Below are 18,335 nucleotides of genomic sequence, written 5' to 3'. Positions count from 1 at the left end.
ATACTGGAATGTCACATGCGGAAGACACCTTCCAAGTTATCATGCTTCTTAATGTCACCAGACATGGCTGGTTGCTCCCAATTAACTCATGCACTGTACATAGCACCAAACTGACTAACACAGCATTTGGATTTTTGACAATAAGTTCCAAGACAATATCCTGACACCATCCCAACTCACCAACCCAGAGTGCCAGGTGAAAATCCATTTATAAAAGAAAAGAAATCCTTAAGTGGTCAGTTCTCTGGGGGAAACATGCAATCCCCCAGAACACTGGCACTGGCAGTAAGCCTGGTTCCCTTCTCCACCTACATCTACAACAAACCCATTTGAGGGTAAGGAAGAAAGTAAGTCACCAGATATGGTGGCCGGTGTCTTGGTAACTATCAGAGTCAGCTATCCATACTGCTTGTAATCAGGATAAAACCTCCCAAGGCTTCACCATCTGGAATTTTTTGCATTTGTTTTGTGGGATTTTTTTACTATGACTAGACTTCAGTCATTAACAGTTTGGAATTAAGCTTGCCCATTCATTTTCCTTCAGGTGACCTCTAAATGCAGTGCAAAACAAGGTTTCTTTTTCCTTTCTCTTTTTTCTTTTCTTTCTTTCTTTTCTTTTCTTTTCTTTTCTTTTCTTTTCTTTTCTTTTCTTTTCTTTTCTTTTCTTTTCTTTTCTTTTCTTTTCTTTTTTCTTTTCTTTTCTTTTTTCTTTTTTTTTCTCTTTTTCCTTTTTCTTCTTTTTCTTTTTCTTTTTTTCTCTAGAGTGGGCTGTGTTAGAAAACAAGTTGGAAAAACAAATACACTGACTGGAAAAAACTCATAATGTAACAGAAATAAGAAAAGAGTACAGACAAATTTCTCTCTTGCCTGCTCTGTCTCTTCCTCATGCTTTCCTCTCAGGTCAGCTATCTTGCAACAGCTTGCCATATTACAAAAATCTCTGTAGAAGTGGCTGACCCTTAGGGAAGAAAATAAAAAGGAAAAAAACAGAGCAACCTTTCCCTCCATCGCTCCTACAACTTGACCACACCTCTGTTCCCTGCTCTGCCCAGCAAACTCTAGGTGTCTGTTGCATGGCAAATTCCTTTCTTCGTTTTCACTTTCCTGTTCCTTCTCTCCTCCTACTCAATGCCCGGCTGCTCCCAGCAAAGGGATAAAGGGGTAAACTATCTTTGCAGATGCTCACCTGAACCAAAGTGCAAAGGCCAGATCAATGCAAAGCAAGTCTTTTTCTCGACTGCCTAGTTGCTAGCTTTTCAAAGAAATATACTATGGTGAATTGCAAAAAATAAATAAAACAGAAATATTCTATCACAAGGACTTTTAAATGGAAATTTAGTTTAAGGATTCTTCCAGATTTTTATTTTTCTTTATATCTTTATAGTGCTTTTAATAGCACCATTTACTACAGCGACTCTATCATATAACTTGTTTTAAATGTCCTACTAATCATGATACTAAAATCACAGATCTACAAGATTATATTCTATTAAGCTGTAGAATCAATGAACTGAATTAATCTCTTTTTTTTTTTTTTTGTGTTATCCTAATTTAATTCTTCGGAGATTTTAACTTGTTTGCCTGTTTTTCTCAGATGTTTCTAAGCATATCTGTAGCACTGGTTTTATACTGGCTAATTAATTACATATTTTTTTTTTTTTATCAAGATAATCACAGAACAACTGGAACAAGCATCTAATATTTTCCATATGTATGTGGATTGTGTTGTTCCAAATGAATTGTTGGTATTTACAGTATCAAAACTTCTGTACCATACAAAAGTACAGCAGACCCATTTCCACTGCTGTCTTGCGCAGTAGAAGCCACAGACAGAAACACCTTCACAGACAGACTCTCATTGGTGGGTACTAGCCAGGGGAATTGAAGACAATTTGTACATCACCCTGCAGACTAGGACAGGTTCACATTAGTGCAATGTACTATAAAAAGGGAATTTCAGTCTATAATAACGAGCCTATTCACATATCTATGCAATAGTCAAGTTTACCAATTTAATCTCATTTGCCTTGGTGTAGTCAATTTGGTTCAATTAACCACTTTAATTGCATAAGTCTAAAAAGTGCCCTTTATTGGGCAATATCCTAAAATAACTATTGGGTGTTTCTGTTGCTGATGATTTCCATTTTCCATTTTCCATTAGTTAAATTGTACAGCTAGTGAACAGATTCCAAAATTTAGATTTCATTATTCAAATTGTATTTTCATATGTGTAATCTCTTTAAACAACTATGCAATTCATTCCTCAACTAATTTTTTCTAGTAATGAATGCAACTGTCTGATAATGGAAGTAGCACTTTATAAATAGCCCATATCCCTCTGAAACTCCTTCACACTGCCACTTTCCCAAATACTTAGATTAGTTTGTCTGCTCTGGTGCACCCTCTTCAGGAATACCGAGCCAGTGAACATGTGCACTACTACCAATACTTAAAATATCGTTTGAATTTATGTTATTCCTACATATGACACAGTGACCTGTCTAAAACTCTTGATATAGCAGTTATTGCTCTGAACATCCTCACGACCCCAATTCCCTGGCCTATTGTTACAAAAAACCCCAAGAAACTAACAAAAAACCACCTTCCCTTTCAAAAAAAAAAAAACCAAACAAACAAACAAACAAACTCAGCAGTTAAATATGAAGATATTTTAACCCATTTACCACAGGGATGCTATCTTCAATGTCAGTACACTTTATCTCCAAACCTTAAACAGCTGATAACTATTCCTCTGCTGGAGACCCAGTTTTTTCCTAGAAGGAGTAAATATAGATTTCCAGCAAAACATTTCACAGAAATATTTTCTTATTGTTGTTGTTTCAAAACAATTTAGTTGAATAAATAAAGCAGCTCCCATTGACAATATGCTGTATTTGATCAGGAAAATAAGAACACAGGGTTTTGGAAGGACAACAAGCTTGATAACTTTTATTAGTGTCACATAGCAGCCAATTTCTGTATGTGTTTCTTTGCAGAGGTTTGATAGTACCTTGACTACATTTGGTAAACATCAGGAAAAGACACCCCAGAGGCTCTCAAAGCTAACCAGGACAAACAAACAAACAAACAAAAACAACCCACAAACCCACCTAGAAATATCATAAAAGATTTCTCAGCAAAATATTAATTTTCATTCTTCCCTGGAGATAAGAAAACTTTGATAAAATCAAATACAATAGATTGAGCTTAGGAAGTGAACATCAAATGATTATCCATGCTATATGGTGTATCAGTTATCATCAGGAACTGCATTTTGGAAAATTAAAAAAGTCCTCCTTTCTCTTCTTCTCTCACATCTCCCCCCTACGCCACATGACATCATCATGTATGCACTCCTCTAGCAACTGTCGCAAGCAAATAAAAATCTCTAGGTAAAAACAGCAACACACAATATCAAATGGTTTTGGAGCTGAGGTTATACTTCATTGCTAGTAAAAAAATTTCAGAGTTTATTCAAAACTTTTGCATAAAAAGCTGATGTTCACCTAAAGTGTAATCCTATTCTGTAAATTAGATTCATAAACAACATACAACACTTTTGCATTTTCAGTATGCCACAGGATTCACTATCAAATATTCTAATTTACAAGTCAAGGGACAAGTCTTTCAATCTACCTAGTCCTTGCAGACTCAGCATGCTACTTGTAAGCCAAGCTGTTGTCCTTCTGGCTTCATATATTGCTGCCAGCACTAAAGATTTGGCAGACAAAATTCCTCACTCAGTAGACACCGCACAGTGGACTGGGGTGGCTGGACATTCCCAGATTAACAGATAATTCAGATGGTAAATTCAGTGCAGCTCCATGCTGCAGTACAAAGCAGGATCAAGTCACTAGCACATTCATACTGTGTTCTTCAGTGCTACCAGTTCTAGCAACTTAGCCAGTGTATATAGGTCTTGCAGCCTTTACAAAAATGTGTTCTGAAAAGAGAACATTATTAACATCCTGAAAAATGAATGAAGTGGAAGACCATCCACTTTGCTTTTCCACAACTCCCCCAGCTTTACAGGGGTAACAATAGCATTAAGGAGGAAAAAAACAAAAAAACTCAAAAACCCAAAAAACCCAAACCCCACAATAACAGAAAAAGCACCACAGCAAAGGAAAAAAAAAAATCCAAAACAAAACACAAACAACTCCACTTCTACTATAAGATTTCTTTCTTTTCTTCAAATGAAAGATGCAAAAGTGATCATAAAAGAAACCAGAGGGCAGCATGTGATAAAAGTTCTATTCAATCTGTTTTTCAGAGTAAAGCTGTGCTTAAAATATCATTCTGCCTTGACTAACCACTTCCTTTCTAAGAAAAAAATTGAATGGGATGATTAGATGTCATTGCTTGCACCAGAAAAAAAGGAACTGAACATAGAAACTCCAGAAGGTCTTCTCCAGCCTTAAGCTCCACACATGCTGTAATTATGCATGTTGTCTTTTCTCTATATTCTGTTCTAAACTTGCCCCACAAACCAACTGTCATCCCTGATGCCTGCAGTTCCGTTACCAGGAGAAAACACCAACATTATCACTAAGAATTTGCTACTGGATCAATTCTGTAGGTGTCGTAAATCAGCATAGCTTCGGTAACTTCAGCTAAGTGATGATGATTTACAACACCCTGAGGATCTGGCCTTCTGTCCTTATTACTTCATTAATCTGCATATTCCTGCAATGTACACCAATCTTTCTTCTAAATTACTTTTACTTCAACACACCTGTTGTAAGTCTGATGTGGATTTATACAGAGTTCATACCATACTTTCTTACTTATTTTTGAAGAAGCACTGCCCTGAATCTGTCCATGGTCTATAAATGATCTATATGGCTGACTGAATCAAGCCTGAGCTGGTAGCTGTCAGCAGGTATGAATTCAATTTCACAAGACCAATCCATTAGTATCTAAACACTATTAATAGAGTGGAGAGGGAGAAGCACATTTTTTCCGTCCCAGGGAATAAGAGGCTGGCCACTTTTGGTAGAAAGGTATTTGATCAGGTCTGTCAGAGCCAGACCATGGTGAACACCTTCTCATAATAATGAGTAGCTCATTCCCAAAAGAAGAGAAAGTTGGTGTCAGGAAACATGTTTTATAACATTCCTTCAAGACATCACCAAAGCTAAGAAAGATTCAAAGGAGGTTTAGATATTTATAACAAGACCAGCAACTGCTACACTGGACAGTATATATTCTTTTTTGTAAGAAAATACACTCTTATATTTCAGTGCATAATTCTGCTACTAGAAATGTGGGATAGAAACAGGCTCAGTGGAAATGTTGATACATTTCCATTTTAGAGCTTTGTGTAGTTCCCTTAATTTCCCTCTGACATGGTCTACTGTTAAAATAGGACGCAGATCGAGTACCACTCTGATCCTCCATGGCATGGCCTGAAAATCAATGAATCCAGTCAGTGAACAAAAACCTAACTAACTGCTATATCTTATTTGCAAATTTATTGTTGAAAAATAAAAAGTGTTTTGTTGATCCCTAGTTTAAAGTGGGGCACCAATAACGCACATCAGATTTATTATGTGGGCATTTAAACACCTTCAGAGTCTGCTGAAAGCAGCACTGACATGGAAGAAATAATTTACATGGAGTTAGAAGAACTATTTCGTCTGCCTAAAACCTGATTTTTTTCTAAAAGCAAATGTCCTCAAAGCATTCTCTGCTGAAATATGCAATGGTTATCTTTAACAAGTCAGCATTTTTCAAATGTACAACACTGTAGATCTGAAATGGTATTTTTCATAATCTTAAAATAGAATGAACTGAGACCTAACATACCATACTTTATTAACAACAAGCCCAGGTTTTTAAATAGCATGTCCAACCATGGAAGGTATTTAAGGAGAGACATAAGACTCCATATCCTAAATGAATGAATATTAACATCAACTTGGAGAAAGTAAAATTATATCAGGCTGAGAGCCCTAAGGGAAAAATGTACTTTGTATAGACTAAGAAGGACTCTCAGTCAGTAGCAGCAAAGATTTCCTGCACAGATCTCAGTGTTGGGCAGAGAGCAAGGAATAGGATTTGTCACTCCCAGATTCACTAAAATAACTAGCTCCAAGAGAAAGAATGTTAAAAGTGACCATACTGTAATTGAGCTGATGTTAATTGCACATACTGTAGCGATAGGACAAAGGGGAATGGGTTTAAACTTGAACAGGAGAAGTTCAGGTCAGATATAAGGAAGAAGTTCTTTACTGTGAGCCTGGTGAGGCACTGGAACAGGCTGCCCAAAGAAGTGGTAAATGCTCCATCCCTGGCAATGTTCAAGGCCAAGCTGGACAGAGCCTTGGGCAACAAGGTCTAGTGTGAGGCATCCCTGTCCATGTCAGGGTGTTGGAACTAGATGATCTTAAGGTCCTTTCCAACCCTAATCATTCTATTATTCTATTATCCTGTATCTAGGGAATGGGAATAAACTGAGTGTACAATTTAAATAAAACTCACACCTTGCTGATTTCTTCTGAGTTATTTCATTTCAGTTCTAACAGGTGAGGAAATACAACTTCTTACTCATCCCCTCTTCAAAATTTATTTGGGGCTACAAAACAGATATCTTTCTCACCAAGTAAAATTCTCTTCAGTAATAAGGAATAATGTGATAAATTCCTGCCTGCCTTCTGTAGGATCAGGATAAATTTTAAAGGGCCATTAATTCATGCAAACATTTGCACATATCATTCTGCATCACTGTAGTGTTATTGCTAACCTCATAAACTGAAGGCAAAAAAGAAATGCTAAACAAATTACTATGCTCTCCCATTTGCCTATATGGAGCCATCAGAAAGATTCTTCTTTTAATAATGTTTCTTGCAGTTTCTGGGAGAGAGAATAGTTGCTAAAAGTTCTGATTTTCCCCTAAATATTTCAAACTTGATAGGTTTGTGGTTGCCATTCTTTCTATGCACTTATCGTACATCAAGGAGATATCTCATTATCATGTCTATTCTGAATGCTTATCTTCAGTCAGGCCACCCACCACCGCTCCTTCCATCCATCAGAAAATAGCATTTCTTGGGATTTAGCGACTGTTCTGTAGACACACATGCACTGACTTTGAATCTTCCACTGGGTTCCAGGAATGACTTCACTGAAATTGCATGGGTCTTCAGAGAACAAATATTAAGTGGATTTCGGCCACAGCAATATCAAGACATTTGTTAGATTAAATGAGAGTGCATGAGGCAAATGAAAGGGAGAGCCACTTCAAATTTCAACCTAAGATGTCCATGCTGTAATCCCTCTTCCTGCCTCCTTTCTTCTCTCCTCCTATTTCAAAATTTTAACTAGTTTGTTTGTTACATCTTCAGTCTTACAAAAAAAAAAAAAAAAAGTGCTACCTGATTCCATTCTAGTTACAATAATCCCATTTTCCTACTATATTTCCTATCTCCTCAGCCTCAGGCTTCTTATCCAAAGCCACTACATACTCCACTAGTAAACTATCACTGCTCATCGCCTGCCGTGAATCACAAAGTCACTGCAGAAACTAATTAGGGACTTATAGCTGGCAGGAAACAGTAACTGCTTTCTGCAGCTCCTTGCCCCCAGATAATATATCCTATACAGAATATACCCTGACAGTTAGCTGCTATGGCAGTTAAGTGCAATTTGCATGCACTGGTCAGTGCCCATTGCTTCTCAGTGATGACTGTTCACCATTGGGAGAAAAAGGTCACTGCCAGTAACTGACTGGCAAATTCAGTGTGCAGAAATGGGTCAGCAATGATCTCTTGCCACAGGATAAGCAGTTATTGTGTGTCCAAATTTGAAAATGGCAAATACTGTAATAATGGTTCGTGGCACTGATGAGTTGTGGCATGGCAAATCCTGTTTGCAGCACAGTAGTAAAATATTTACTTTTGTAACAGGAAACAGGCTATTACCAGTTAATGATAAGTAGTATCTGTTCTAAATACATGGAGTCCCCACTAATCAAGCCTAAATAATTCTTTTGTAGCAATGGAGGTTTGTCAGCCATTCACCTCTTTTTATCATCTTATGACACCCCCACGCCTGAGTTTTCTCCAACATTTTGCTGCAGTATCCTCCCACTCTTACTCTGTCTTCAGTAGTGCAACATAATTTTCCAGCTGCATATCTTTTTATCTGCAATAACCACAACAGCTGCATTTTCCAAGCTCTTTTCTTCTTTCCTCCACTTACATAAGGGTACCCAGCCTAGGATCTCTAAAAGTTGTTCAGCCGATAAACTCGAGCAGCAGCCACAGCTAACTCCTGCCCAGACAATGATTAGTTGCTACCTCACTGTCTTTTCCTTGCCTTCAAGCTTGAGACATGGTACCCTTGGTTTATGGCAAAAATGAGGAAGGCCAAAGAAATGCCTTGATATGTCACATGAATTATTGGGTCCCAGGGGCTGGTTTAAATATGTAGGTTTTCCTAAGGTTTATATTTTTAGAATCTAGATAATAATAGATGTGATTGTCATGTTTGGGTTTTTTCTCCACCCATGCTTTTCAGGTTATACCACAGATTTTGGACCTGTCTAAGCAGACTTATTTTTAAAAAAAAGAACTGGCAAAAAACTGTGTTAAGTCAGATCCTAAAGTTCTATAAAAATAAATGCCCTAATTTCCCACTGTTTTGTATCTCACATAATATGCTCTTACCCAGCATTTTTAATCCAAACATTTTACTGAGGTCATGAGCTTGATTCATAATTTACAGGTGTAGAAAATGGGTAATGAAGTGAATGGGTGCTCAGTAAGATAGCTGCAGAGCCAGGAATGGATAACAGTGCTTTGAATCCCTTTCCACTGTGTGTTCAGTAATAAAGAGCTGTGGAGTTGGCTGTGAAACAACAAAATCACCCCAGTTCAAGCGATTATATAGAAAAGTTTGAAAAGAAGTGGAAAATCAAGTCCTGGATGAGACATAAAGCAAGTAGATAAAACAAATGTACCTTCCTCCTTTATTAACTTTCTTAATGAGGTTATCTCTGACTATCAGGAACTCTAATGAGACCAAAACCCATCTATTTTAAATGCCAAGCAAACGCCTGTTAAGCAACAGACTCCCTCTTCGTAAGGCTGATGCTCTCAAATCCTAATAGCAATTGGCAAGACTTCCCCATCTGGACTCTCTGTTTTGTTCTTTTTTTCTTTTTTTACTTTGCATTTTGAGTATGTGACAAAGCACTGTGCAAGGGATTGCCTTTACAAGCAGAGCTGTATGTTTTTTTAAATGGGTAAACAGCATTGTAATAACATATGTGGAAAGATCAAAATGCAATTTCTTTTTATTATTCCTATTACTGCATTCCCCTACACAATGCCAACGTCTTCAGAGACATCGTCTGCAATATAATATTGATTTAATGCACCACTTCATATGCTTGCCACGTCCTCAGATTAAAGATTTAAATTAATATGACAAATGAAACACTAAGAAATTCAACAAATCACCAGATAGGCTTATCCACACTGGGTACATTTTACAGTTAAAAAAACCCTAAACAAACAAACAAAAAATCCACCCCAGCAGCCACAACTTAGGCGTAGGCCAGACTTAATTTGCTTGATTGATACTGAGATCTTTGTGCACAAATTCATTATTCTCTTCTTAACTATTATCATTATCGGAATTTATAAGGAACCTATACACCTATTAAACTGGTCTTAAATGTTGCAATCTATTCATTGAACACACTAGCAATAAAAAATTAATTATTAAACAACCACCACAGGAAAACATCAGTGGCCTTGTCACCTCAGTGCTAGATTGATAGCATGTTACTTTCTGGAGAGTGGGGCCTTACAACACTCAAATATAAACCTTGGAAGGATAGCGCTGAGTATGTCAGAGCATAAGTCACATTTTTAATTTAATGTTTTATTAAATGTTAGATAGAATAAATTTATCCAGGCCTCACTCCATCTTAATAAATGAATTGGCACTCTTTCAGATGTAAAAAATGGTCACAGCCTCTCAAGGGCATCTGAAACCCTGAAGCATAAGACACCAGTAAATACAAAGAGCAAAGGCAGCATGGACAGTGATATACTTGCAAGCACTGCGGGTGAGCCAACACTTTCAAAATGCTGAGGCTAACAAAACAAGGGCAGTGAACTCCCAAAATGGGAAAAGCACCTGCAGTGAGAAGCTGTGCATGAGGGCTCTTGTACAAACGTGTCCACCACTGAAAAAAAGTGGAAAGGGTGTGGGCTTATCACCCTCCTGCTACTATATTTCAGGATACGTTTGTACGTTTAAAATTTCATAAGCAGTGTTAATAATTTATTTTTCTCCTGTCCCTTAATTTTCTAAGGCTAGACTTTGAAAATAAAAGGCAGGGAGATGATATATTCTCTCCCTCCTCTGCAGTTATCTACAGCACCTTCACTTGCGTTTCCCTGTAGAACTGCTGTCATTAGGAATATATAATTTGGCTAGCAAAAATGGTTACAAGTTCCTTAGTCAAAACTAATATGCTCCTGCCCTGGCATATCCCTCCAGAGACATCCTAAGATTTCTGCAAGCATCTCCATTTTGAAAACATTTGGCTTACATAAGGCAGGACAGCTCAAAACTACCACTAAAGCAATGAAAGGCTTTCACAGCATAATTGAGCTGTGCTATATATTTCTATAGATGCTAAACTAAATTATTGTGAATGACTGTTAGAACTGCCAGAAAGAAACCCTTCCCTCCACTTGTGAATAATAATTAAAAAAATATACTTAGCATGCTTTTTTTTCACAGGACTTTAAAATGTTGGTATTCAATAGCTATCTATCTCACATTGCCACACGTTACGCTGTCAGCCAGCATAAGAACAACAGGTTCCAATATGCAACATGCAAAGCTGCAGAGAGCATGGAGTTATGCTGAAAATGTCTTCTGCAGTTTGCGCTTCTCGAATTCATGCAGCTGGCATCCTCCCACTAAATGCACAAGAGCATTTGAGCAAGAAGGTAAAAAGGAAGAGGAAGAAAAACTTCCTTTGAACCTGGCATTTTTCCAGAAAGCCAGGAAGCAAATTACCAGCATGTAAACAATAAAAAAGAAAGTGAATAACAAAACAAAGCCCACAATTGTTCTTGTAAGTTCTAAATACATTGTACTCTTGATCTAACTACATAACATTTGCCACCCCACTTCTGAGTCCCATAGCTGATGTGAGAGAAAATTAGGAGGACTTTATTCATCAAAACCAGAAACTGCATATTTATACAGAAATTTTATTTTGGTATTCAAAATGTGAAGGAAAAGGTATGAGACAGAAATGTCCTTTTTTTCTGTTTCATTCTGTGAAGATAATAACTTAGACATTAGTGGGCTTTCCTGAAGTGTACAGCACTGGATTCAAGAAGAGAAGCTGATTTTGAAACTATTATGCTGTACATATTTACGTGAAGAATACACAGGGTTCAACAATTAAATGAGATTACTAACATTTTGAAGTTTAGTTTTGTGCTGGTTTTGGCTTGGATATTTCTTCATAGTAGCCTCTATGGTGCTGTGCTTTGGATTTGTCACCAAAACCCTATTGATAACACACAGATGTTTTAACTATTTCTGAACAGTGGTTGCACAGCCTCAAAGCCTTTTCTATTTCTCACACTGCTTCATCAGCAAGTAGGCCGGGGGTACATAAGAACCTGGGAGGGGACACAGCTGGGACAGCTGACCTCAACTGACCCAGCAGAAAATCAAGCACAGCATAAATAGCTCAAAATGTTCCAGCTGCGTGTAAACTTACTCTATTGGAACATGACTTCATCTTCTGCCCAGTTCATGTGTCCTGTTTTCCTTTCCAGGTTTATCAGGACACTGAGAAGAGGGATATGGCAGATGCCCTTCTGTTGCCAAAATATGAACTTTGCACCCTGTTGGGAATGTGCTCCCTGACTTGGAAATTTGCAGGACTGATATGTCCAATGCTATAGATATATTCGTAGTGTCTGGCTCCTGCTCCAGAGTGAAGAGAAGTTTGATAGTGGTGGAATGAAAGGGCTTATCTCTCTAGTCCAGAACAAAGAAAAAGTGACTGATTGCAGCAGTTGTTACCCAAGGATACACTCGCAATCCAATTTATCTGAATACTCTGTTAAACTGACAAAAAAGTATGGGAAGTTAGGCAAGGGAGGGATTAAAAAGCGATAGTTACAATAATAAGTGCATCTTAATCTTTTTCTAGTGCTTTAACATTTAGCACTTTTTCTAGAACTGTAAAAATCTCAATATTCAGTAGTTATAAAGCTCACATTGCTAAATATGTGACACTGTAACATGTGTTAGTTCAATTTCTCTCTACTGAGGCAAAATATGTGAGTCTGTCTAAAGAAACCTATAGCTATCAGATACCAAATACAGCCTGTGCATTTTCTGTAGCCAACCAAAAGATCACATATTCTTGTTGAATAGGATAAATGGCCATATAAATTAATTTCAATATTTTCAGGCAGCAGATAACTTGCCTAAATTTTTCTTGCCTGTTACCAAATGAAAGAATGCAAGCTGAAATTTGTATTTCTCTGCTAGTATCCAGCTGAAGCCTTCTGTCCAGTAAGATCAAATAGACTTATAACACCAAGCATAGGATGCTCAATTTCATCCACACTATAATATATATAGTACAATTATGTCTACAACAGTTGGTCCAGGCCAAATCTAACCCCAAATCTAATATATGATGCAGCTTAGGAAATCCACATACCATTAAGAATTTATTGCTCTACTCCAATAAAGTGTACTTCTGTAAGAGTAGTCTCTAGACACAGGTTGATATCAGACTGTCTGTACTATCAGTACTTCAAAATGGAAACCCCTGAATCTGCAACCTATGACTTGCATATTAGTTTTAGCAAAACTAAAGATATGAACTGTCAATAGTTTAGCTACTGAGCCAATTTACAGTGAGTCAGCAAAGTGAAAGTCCATCAAAGAGAACAGCAAGTGAAATAATGGCTTTACCAATTTTAATTGAAGAATTTGCTTCCCATTTCTCCCCAAACCACAATAGCTTTTTTTTATCTTGTGCACAATAATGACAGTGTCTAACGGAAAATTTCTCAGCAATATATGGCTCTCAATAGATGATGACACGTCAAATGTTTTTACCCTACACAGCTTAAGAGATGGATAGGTAGATAGGCAAATGGATAGATACAAAGTATTAGTATGTGTGTGCATATATGTCCACCCATGACTAGAAAGCTCCTTGGCAATCCCATTAAATGCCAAAAAGACTTCTAATGGATGTTAAATACAAATTAAAAGATCAAAAGTTTGTGACATGCAGGATGTCTGTCCTTTAGTTAACTTTGGTTTTGAGGATGAAAAATTGAGATTTGCCATCCACTTGTACAGTGACTAATGAGCTAATAAATTTACAGAAAAATGGATGCAGAATTCTTGATTTCTCTTTAAAAAGGTGCCTACAACCCAGATGAATTATTTTGAGCAAAACCAGAAGAGCCATAAATACTGGGTTTTCAAGAGCTCTACCCTACCCTTATGAACATAAATTAGACTGTTTGGTACCATTACACATGAGTATAAATACTTTCTCTTTTACTAAAAGCAAACATTTTTTGAACAAATGAATTCCGAAAAGTTGTGTGTATTATGAATGCTTTCACACATAGAAATTATGGGGGTTATAGATTATAGTCCATGTTATAGTAAGAAAGAATTACTACCCTTGGTGACTTTGGGCAGGTAATTTCTTTCTTCTTTCACCCCTTTGCCTTCCTGTTCTTCACCCATGAATCCTATTTTTTTTATGAACTCTTTGAAGCAGGAATTATTTATATGTATGTAGTTTAGTCCTCCAGTATTGACTGGGGACTCCAGAAACAACTGTAATACAGATCTAATAAATGTATGAATGGATATTCACAGTTGAAGGTGTCGTATTTATGCTGTTGTTACAGTTACCTGTGAAGATGCTACTCGGTTTGGAGTATGTGCTATACCAAGCAAACTGATCTCCCTTTTGTCAAAAAACTTGTACTCATTTCTAGCAGTTCCTAAAGTTCACTATAAACTCACTTCATTTATAGTCCTTATCACTCCGTTCCTCCCTTTCTCCTTTCACTCGTCTCCTTTCTGTCCCTCTGCAACATATTGCTACTGTGGGAGGTATTCACACCGTCTAACTTTAGTCAACTAATTTAGGGCTCTGAATCACCCTCTAGGAGTGTCAACCTCATAGAATATGACTATATATGGAATAGACATTTTTAAACTTAGGTGTTCTAATATGTACTTTCTTCACATACCCAAAGTAGCTTTGCCTAGGTGGTGTTAATATTCCACTGTATAAAACCCTGCTTGTCAACAGTAAGTGATTTTATGAAGTGTTTGGGTTGCATATATTCTCTCACTAGCTTAGCACCTCGCTTTCCTTTTTTCTCACCTAGATTTAACACAGTAAGAACGCTATCTGAACGAAAGCATAAGAGAAAAAACGAAAATAAAAAGATTAAATGCATATGGTATTTACCCATGGAATTCACTAAATCATTAGTAGAATTTTAAAAGCACATGGTGGCTCCATAAATTGCAGCATTCAGCCAAGGAGGCTGCAGCTGTGTGTAAGGCAGTACATCAGTCCCATGCCTAACCATCTTGACCTTTTTTCTGAGACTGTCAACAAAGGTGCCAATTAGAGCAATGATTAGAGCAACACATTTTCTGTTGTGCTAAACACAACTGTTACCAAGGGGACAAAGATCATACATTTTGCTTAACACTGGATTGCTGATTGGCTAAACACACATCTTCAACTGACAACTACTTTGGTAAGTCTCAAGGTGAGAAGCAAGTGAGTGCACCACTCGCATACTTTTCTTTTGATCTCTTGAGACACAGAAAAGCTTATACTGTAAATGGCTGAATGATTTCCTGGTACATCCTTGGGTTTTTTTAGTTTATCATCTCTCACACAAATTAAGGGATCTAAGAATTATTAAGTTCTTTTATATCAAACTTTAATGTTAAAACTATTTGTTTCCACATATGACAACTAATTAAGTCAGCCATATATTACACATCCTAATTCAGCATATTGAGAGCAGCAAGCCAGGTATTCAAGACCAGCTTCTGAAAGCCTCCCCTTCAACCAAGCCATAAGAAAAGGCTTGTGATCAACATATGTATCAATTCATTTAGTTAAAGAAAGAGTATTAAAGGTAATAAGGTGATGAGAGACAGAATAGGAAGAAAATAATTTTTTTTTCTACCTCAGTTGCAAAATAAGTGCAATGTTAGACAAAACTTATAGAGGCAAGATGAAAACAATGTATAACTGAATATGGACTGTCCACAGTCTAAAAAAGCAGTGTGCTGTGTACTAACGGTAGGGAAAAGACTATGGGATTATATTAGAACGTTCATTAAAAGGAGACATATTGGTGATCTCATAGACGATATCATATAAAGTGTACAGGAAATTATCTAGCTGACATAGGCATACAAAGAATGATTTTGAAAGAAATAAGGCATTTCTAGCCGCGGTTCTTTAAATTTACAAAAAAATGTACATCTAGCAATTGCTATTAATTCCTATTTATGAAAAGTTTAATTAAAATTAGTGGAATTAGATTTACTGAACACAACATTGTTTTTCTTTCCTAATCAGATCTGCTTTCCACCACAGTAATTACTAGGAATTGACCATCTAGGGAGAACTGCAAGATCTGACCAAGCAGATTTAAGTATAAGTATTTTAAATTGAATCTGTATAAAGGCATACAGACTGACAGTTATAATACAGCTACTTACTTGGATTTACCAATTCCTGGAAGGTGGGAAGAATTTATATAAAAAACCTTATTTTAAACCTCACATTTCTTATGTTATGGACAAACTTCAAACATTGGCTAAAAATTACAAGGCAGTTAAGAGATGTTTGCATGCAAACTATCTACTGCTTCATTAAAATTCTTCTTTGACAGTTAGGCATGGGATTAAAAAAGTTTCTTTACCAGTCATTTCCTTTGTAAATTAAGTACTATAGTACTATGGTTTTTCAGGTTTGTGGGGTTTTTTTTGTTTGTTTGTTTGTTTTTTCTTTTGGTGAGAAAAAATATATTGTACAATAGCAAGCTAAGATGCAACATTAATACTATTATCAACACTTCTGGCTGTACCCTAAATCTTTAAATTGCTTTCCTAAAATCAGTCTGGGACAAAAATTTCCAGTACCTTGAATATTTGACATTATGAAAGAAGTTAATTGAACGAATATAATTTTATATTTTAAGGAAAAAGACAGTACCAAATTTATTACATTGATATTTTGGGTTATTCTCCTCTCCCTCCCTGCTTCTGTAGCCCTTACTATTCCATGAGTGGCACTGTGTTACACCTGCTCAATGGAATATGAAATGGAACCTAAAAGTTAAAACCAATCTGATTTCATTGTTCAAAATCAGTGACATCTGAAATTAAACAAAAAACAGATGAACAGTGAAAAACAAATTAGAGAGAGAAACAATGGCAGTGACCATTGCTATTAAATAAAAAGGCAGTTAACTTCTGTGAAGTTACACAATAAAGACTCATCTCTAAAATAAAGTTACTATTCATAGGGCAGCATCCTGCTTACAAAACTGAAAATATAAATACTTTTAATACTTCAAACTAGAACATCTTGAATTTTAGTGTACTCTTTTGATATGCTTTCACAATGAATGGTTAGTAAGAGTCAGTAAGAGTTTGGGAATATATCATAAGAATTTGCAACACTATATTTAATAGTTATAGGAAAGGCTTAAATGTTTCCTCTAATTCAGCCCTGGGTTCCATATCAATTAGAAAAATTTAAAGGAAGCACTCTGATATTTATGTTTTCAAAAGGCAATCTACTCTAGGGGTGGGCAACATTAACACCTGCTGACGTTCACGTTTCTAATATAATACACAATACACTAATATAATAATACGGATGAATAGAATATGCACATCTTGTGCATATTCAAGGCTTAAGTATCTTATGAAATCTGTGTAAGTATGAAGACGAAGTATCTTTTAGTAAGATTCAGTCAGGAGAGTATTTTCTTCTCTGACAGATAAATGGCATGACATTTTGTACATTACCTGTCAAATACTTGATTTGGTAGATTCTCCATTTCTCAAAGTGGAATCAGTATGGAAAAAAAAAAACCTTGATGTTAATAAAATAATTAATGTATCTGTCCATCTAGCTTTAGTGTTTTCAGTTGTTCCCTTCTGGGAACCATATATAATTCTGCTTTGAGAGTTTTCACTGGATGGTTTGAAGATCACAGTTTGTCTTACATAGACAAGTATAATTAAAAGTGTCAGGAAAAAAGTCAATGTCTTTGAAAAATAGAGTGCCATCACAAAAAAAAAAAAGTGAAATCACAAGTGATTGGAGAGTGTTCATAAAAAACAACTGAACATTTTTCAACTATATCTGTCACATTTGGATGAAATCTGAGTTCCACTCAAGTAAAAAAAAAAAAAAAGTCCTATTGACTTTTACTGATACAATTTTTACCTTCAAGTGAATTTGTAAGAACTGAATAGAACAATTGCATCTTTATGTCTCTATGATTGTATACATGCGGAAAATCCCCAGTAAGGGCAGCAACAGTACATTGTCCCGGTTCTTGGTTAAGGATAGGATAGCTGAGTAAGGCTCTTACACAGAAGCTTCTTTACAGCTGTGAATCTCGGGGAGGGGGGAGGGAGAGTGGCAAAAAAAGAAAAGCAGCTGAAATTCAGAAAGGTTACGTTTTGTGCATTATAATCCTATTAGGTTGCTTAGTGTAAAAAAAACCAACATTATGATTTTGATGAAATGCAGAGGTACTAAAACACCACCCAAGCCTGCTCCCAATAGTTACAGAAACTCTCATGGCCTGAAGCTGATGGGTTTCTTTTCACAGATGTAAGGATATGAAACAGGATGTTCTAAATTAATAGCTATATTAGCCAATATAATCCTTCACAGTTTATTCCCACTGTGTTGCTTCGCTTACTATCCTGTACATTAAAATTATAACCATTGATACTGTTTCCCAAGAACAAGTCATTAACGGGGACTAAGAGGATGCAGGGAGGGAAGTTATTAAAACATTTCGTTGAAAAATGCAGCATCTCTTGTGGGTTCTAATACCCTGCTAAAGTATGGAGATCACAGGTGGATGCACAGTGTTTTAAGGGAAGCAGAGAACCAAGAAGCCTGCCTGTAAAGCACTGATAAATCTATTCTATATTCATATTAATTTTAATATAGGTTCTAGAGAAGAAGACAGGAAAAAAAATCTGTGAAAAAAATATGGCAATTTTGCTCTGCAATA

At 36.4% G+C, this 18,335-nt stretch overlaps 1 protein-coding gene across 5 annotated transcripts in view; it reads right to left on the bottom strand.

Moving 5' to 3' along the window:
• The window catches only part of PCDH9 (protocadherin 9), a 779,374-nt gene that overhangs the window by 569,378 nt on the left and 191,661 nt on the right, over nt 1-18,335 (bottom strand). The window lies entirely within an intron of this gene.

Source organism: Strigops habroptila, chromosome 2 (assembly GCF_004027225.2).
Source record: "Strigops habroptila isolate Jane chromosome 2, bStrHab1.2.pri, whole genome shotgun sequence".
NCBI classification, from domain to species: domain Eukaryota; kingdom Metazoa; phylum Chordata; class Aves; order Psittaciformes; family Psittacidae; genus Strigops; species Strigops habroptila.
This window is presented reverse-complemented; position numbering and strand designations above follow the sequence as displayed.